Below are 5,967 nucleotides of genomic sequence, written 5' to 3'. Positions count from 1 at the left end.
AAAGGAGGCTATGCAGTGACCATGGAAGGCCCAGAAAGCTCAGGCAAGGACACCTCTTCCCACACTGAGCTCCATAAATAAAACATTAATGAAATAAAAGGGGCTAAGAAGAACAGGTAGAGGCATGGTCTGCCAGATTTTCACCCTCTCACCCATATGCACACATACATGCACATATACACCAAGCAGGTGATGAGATGATCTAGGGTTGGCTGCCCCACCCCAGGAGTCTGTTGGATGGGCAGCCTGACTGCAGATTGTCATTTTGGTCTAGCACTGTCGCAGGGTGCAGAGTAGCAGAGGCCAGTGAGGTATGTGTGGTGGAGGGTGGAGGCCGCTGAGGACTCTGGCACGAGGACCTGGACTTTCAGACTTTAGACCTGGATGTTATTTCCAGAAAGCTGTTTTAGCTGCATGAGCCTCTCCATATATAGTGCATGGGTTCTTGTTCTTAGTCATGAGAGGATTCCATCACAAACGCATCTGAAGGGGATATATCCAACTCCAAAAACATTATACTTTCAGCCCTGTGGCTGGGGTGGGACCCCATTGCCATGGTAACTGAGTGTGCCAGCTGATAGGCCTCTTGTAGTCCACTGAAGACATGGGCTGCTGCTTCTTTTGGCTGTTATTAAACCCAGCTGGTACAAGTGGCTGGACCTTCTACTGCTCCTCCTCACAGTCCAGAAAAACCTGGTTTATGATCTTGTCCTTCTCCTCAGGGGAGATGAAGTTCTTGACGATTAGGTACTTGAACTTGAGTTCCCAGGTCTCCTCATTCTGTGCCTTCTCCAGGTCCTGCTACATGCAGATATACTCATCATTACTGGTCCTGGATCTCTGCCTTCACTTCCTGCTGCTTGGCATGGAGCTTCTCGAGTTTCTTGGGTTTGACTTCTGCCCCAGAACTACATGGTCTCTTCATCTCAGGTCATCACCTCCTGCTGTATTTCCTGCTCCTGGCATTTCTGCTTGGCAGTCTCCTCACTCTTTAGTTTCAGTATTTTCTGCTGCTGTTTGGTGTGATCCATGATGTTCTTGCCCCAATGGAGAAGCTTGCTCTCCATGGCCTTGTACTTGGCTATAAGCAGCTCTGTGGCCTGCTGCTCCTGCTGTAGGTCTTCCAGCATCTTCTCCTTCATCTCTAGCAGCTTCTGCTTCTCCTCACTCACCAGGCTGCAGTCATCCTCTACTAATTCTGCACCTGCAGTTAATTATCCATGTTTTTATCCAAGGCTAGCTCCAGGAGGCTGGGTAGGTGGTGGTGGTGGTTATTATTATCCTCCTCTTTGGCCCCCCAGACCTTGATTACTGGTCCTTCATGGTATCCCACCAGGGCTGACATGCTGCTTTTTATGCTGCTGCTTTTTATGCTATAGTTCTTTATGCTGCTGCTCTTCCTCCAGAGACACTTTTCCAGAATCTTCTTCTCCAGATGAGATTTCAGGTGGGTGATCTCCTGGAATTATTACAGCAGTGTGTCCTTGGGGTCCTCGTGCACTCAGAACTTATTCTTGATCTTCTTGGCTCGTTTGGCAAAGCTTGGTTTTGGAAAGGCTCTCGTTGTAGCCAGTAAGAAACTGGCCCCAGTGTGGCTGCCATGACCATCTGGTCATTGACCCCTAGCTTAACTTAGATTGCCTAGAAAATAGAACCTGAGACAAAAATATAATGTGCTAATACTTTATTAAGGGAAAGCTTATAGCTCCAGGGAAGTATCAATAGAAGTGAAGGACAAAAGGGAGTGAGGAAAGAAAGAAGGGAGAACAAAGAGAAGTACAATGCTAAACAGACTGCAGTTTATTAAAAATTACATTGTATTTATAGGTCTCGTGGTATGTTCAGAGAGGTCATATGAACTGTTTCAGATGATTTCTTGCTTTTAAAAAAAAACTATTTTAATGATTTGAGATATTACCTTAATTATATCCTTAATTTTTATGTATATTTTCATTAGCCTCTTTTTTATTGTGTACTATGGATCTGTCTGCCTATTTGTGTGGTACCTTGCACACTTTTAATTACTAGTTTAATTGGATATATTTGGGCTAGTCCATCTAAATAGTTTGCTCTTCTTTTGAAGAACTCTCTAAGGTAGTTGCTTGCTCATTTTTTCCCAGATGAATATTAGCATGGATTGTCTAATTCCATTTTCTTAAAGTTTGCATTTTTTTAGGATCACATTCATTTTGGAAAGTAAATAAGAAGGACCTGAATCTTTATGACATTCTATTTGAAAGACTGTCATGAAAGTGCTATATGACAATTCTCTATTCTCGTTTGTTTAAAACGAAAATCATGTAGTCTCAGGATTTTTGTTTAATGATTTCAGACTGGGCTTGCCTTGTGTGGCACTACACTTCTCATGGAAATCAACTATGGGTTGTTTGGGGCAACCCTCCTCATTCTCCTTAGATAACAGTATTACCAGGTGCTATGGTCTAAATGTTTCTGTCCCTCCGAAATTCAGATGTTGTAATCCTAACCCCCAGGTGATGGTATTAGGAGGTGATTAGGCCATGAGTGTGGATCCCTCATGAATGAGATTAGTACCCTTACAAAAGAGACCCAGAAAGCCCCCTCACCCCTTCCACCATGTGAGGGTGTAGCAAGTAGATGGCTATCTAAGAATTAGGATGGGAACTTTCACCAGACATTCAATCTGCTAGTGGCTTGATCTTGAATTTCCCACGCTGCAGAACAGTGAGATGCAAATTTCTGTTACTTATAAGCCACCTAGCCTATGGTATTCCGTTATAGAAGCCCAAACAGACCAATACACTATGATATTCTATTCATGGGCAGTGGCATGAAGTAAAGCAAGTGGAAACATGTAAGATCACTTAATTTCTAGGATTTGAACTAACATATTATTACTTCCAGGTATATGACATTAGCCAAAGCAAGTCATAGTCAAGCTAGAAGTCAGATAGGGAAGTACACTGTGACCACTTTGAGGCCATTGTGTGAGTGCAGGAATAATTGAATATTGGATCAAAACATTCAATACACCACAGTCTGCCTCCTTGGTTTCAATTATTCATGTCATTCCTTCATGTAAAACATACTTATCTCCATTCCATATCTACCATATGTCTCATCAAATCATGGCATCAAGTTAGAAATCTAAGATATTGTGAGTCTCATTGGGTGGAATGCAATTTCTCTTGGTCCATAGACGTATGAACTAAAAAAAGTATCTGTATTACACATACCCTATATAAAATGGTGTACAGGGAAAGAATACACACACAATACACACTCTCATTTTACAAAGGAACAGTCAGAGACTCATAACAGTCATTACTCTATATTAATTTTGAAACACTAGGCAAGTGTTACCAGGTACCCAGACTCTTGGGTAGTGGATATTGTTTGCTTAGGCATTCAATTCTAAATCCTGGGATGATTTCCCAGATCCATATTTTTAAGGCTCTTGGCTTGACATCATGGAAAATTTCCTTTTCTGTCATCTTACATGGACACTTCTAAAGAATGTGTCAGTGTGTGTGTGTGTGTGTGTGTGTGTGTGTGTGTGTGTGTGTGTGTCTTGGTGGCTCCCATCATCTCCTAATTCCTGACAGTTGAAATTTTGGGGCCCAGGCCAAGCAATTTTTGTTTTGGGGTCTAGATTGAAAGTGCTTTGCTTATAAAATTCTCTCTGAAACTTTGCAGGGTTTTATGTGTCTGAGCATACCCAGTTCAGTGCCAAAAGCCACATACACAATTTTTTAAATGAGTCTTTTTGTTGTACTTAGTTATTAGTACTCTGATAATATTATTCTTCTTTGGGACTTAATGTTTTTTAGGAGGCCTTTTGCCCCTCTAAAAGAAGAGAAAGCTCATTCTTCTTAAACTGGTGTCTAACCAGAATATGTTCCTAGCATAGTGTTCCTAGAGGGGAAGAGAAAGATGTGGTCAAAGTAAGTCACTAGGCCAATCACAATGTGGAATGGAACCTTACATTCATGATGAGGCCATGGCATGGATAGGAATTCAATGAAAGCTAAAGAATTGGTGCCAGTAATTGCATAAATCATAAAATCTCCCCCAGAGGCAGTAACTTTCCCATTTGTTCAATTATTCAGAGTCCTTTTGAGTTCATTAAAATTTTACTTTTAAAAACATTACACATTTCTTTTTGGTTTTATCCCTAGACATTTTAACTTCTCGTTGCTATTTTAACTGGAGTTTCCTTTTGCTCTCTTCTACCCATTGTTTGTATAAATAAAAGTTGTTGGGTTTTAATATTAATATAACTTATCCTGCCTTTTATACTACCTTAAGGAGTTTCTCCTAGTAATTTTCAGTTTGTTGTCTTGGGGTTTCCAATCACATCTTTTCTACAGCGGATGTTCTCTGGCAGTCATTAATACATGAGACAAAGATCCTAACCTTTATGTCAACTCCTATTTGTTCAATTACATGTTTCTTCCCCAGATGTCCTTGAACTCAATATTCCAATGTTACCTCTTCCATGCTCTTGGCCACATAGTCAAATAATTTTCCAATATTTATGAATCCAAGTGTGGTGGTTAATTTTATGTGTCAACCTGACTAGGCCGTGGCATGCCCAGATATTTAGTTAAACATTATTTTTGGTGTGTCTGGATGAAATTAACCTTCAAATCATTTGACCGAGTAAAGCAAATTGCCACCCTCAGTGTGGGTAGGCCTCATCCAATCCACTGAAGGCCTGACTAGAACCAAAAGGTGGAGTAAAGAATAATTCCCTCTTTCTGCCTGTCCTTGAGCTGGGACATTGGTCTTTGAACTCAGATGAGAATGTACAACTTTGGTTCTCATGGTACTCAGGCCTTTGAACTCTAACTGGAACTATACTGTGGGCTCTCCTGGATCTTCAGCTTGCATCTGCAAATCTTTAGACTTTTCAGTCTCTGTAACCATGTGAGTTAAATCCTTATAACAAATACCTTTATATGTATGTATATATCACTAATATATATGTATATGTTATCTATATATGTATATATAATATATATAAGATTATACAATGATAGGTTAATTGTGCAATTTGAAAAAGATAGGAGAGAAAAGTTATGAGTTATGCACTAAACTTAAAACCAAATCTTCTCTAATATTAGTGCAGGTCCAATTTTGTAAGTGTCCAACAATGGAAAGATACAGTAATATACAAAAGTTATAGACATTTAAAATTAGAAAATCCTGTGAAACATTTCAAATTATATAAACATTCAGAAAAAGTAATCATAGATTAAAATCCATAAACACTTCGAGCATAACTTTTAAGGAAATAAAAGGTATCAGAAAGATAATATCCTTCATTATGTATCCCAAGATAATGTTTAAAGATAGGAATCACACTTGTAGAAAGCATAAAAAGGAGGTTATTAAAAGCTACCATTCTGATGTGTACTCAGTGTTTGCTGGTCATTGGTGTTTCTGGTGCAACAATATCAGGCACTGTGTCCTAGATAATTATGCATTAAAATCTTTCACAGTTGCCAAATATTAATAAGTATTCAAAATGTATTTTTGTCTCAACTAACTATATATAATGCTATGGATATGTCTGCCAAGGATTTGTCTAGATGTTATGTTCCTTACTAATATTAAGAGGCAAGAGTTTGAAAAATGAATTTAAAAACTTCCTCCCTGGAATCCAATAGAAAAGGATCGGGGCTCAAACCTTAAACTTTAGTGACAAGGTTGAAGGATGGTCAAATGAACAAAGAAAGCATTGTCACTGTTTGTAGAAACCATGAAACATACCAGAAAATAATGATTTCAACACAGTTATAACTGATTGTTTAGTGTTTTTGAGATTGAAGCCCTTCCATTGTGTTCACAAAAATTCTAGTTTTTGGAATTTTGTCCTGAACAAAATCCATTGAGAATGCCTGTTCTAGAAATTTGAGCCAGTTAAGTTTTAAATGGTGAACGTTTTATGATTAGGAGTAATAACATTTAATTTTCAATTAGAAT

General features: G+C 38.9%; 1 pseudogene; it reads right to left on the bottom strand.

Moving 5' to 3' along the window:
- Positions 1 to 202: 202 nt before the first annotated feature.
- Positions 203 to 4,908, bottom strand: LOC132488681 (kinesin-like protein KIF3C; annotated as a pseudogene).
- Positions 4,909 to 5,967: the final 1,059 nt, after the last annotated feature.

Source organism: Mesoplodon densirostris, chromosome 1 (genome assembly GCF_025265405.1).
Source record: "Mesoplodon densirostris isolate mMesDen1 chromosome 1, mMesDen1 primary haplotype, whole genome shotgun sequence".
In the NCBI taxonomy this organism is placed as follows: Eukaryota; Metazoa; Chordata; class Mammalia; order Artiodactyla; family Ziphiidae; genus Mesoplodon; species Mesoplodon densirostris.
The sequence above is the reverse complement of the archived record's forward strand: the minus strand, read 5'-3'. Positions and strand labels throughout refer to the sequence as shown.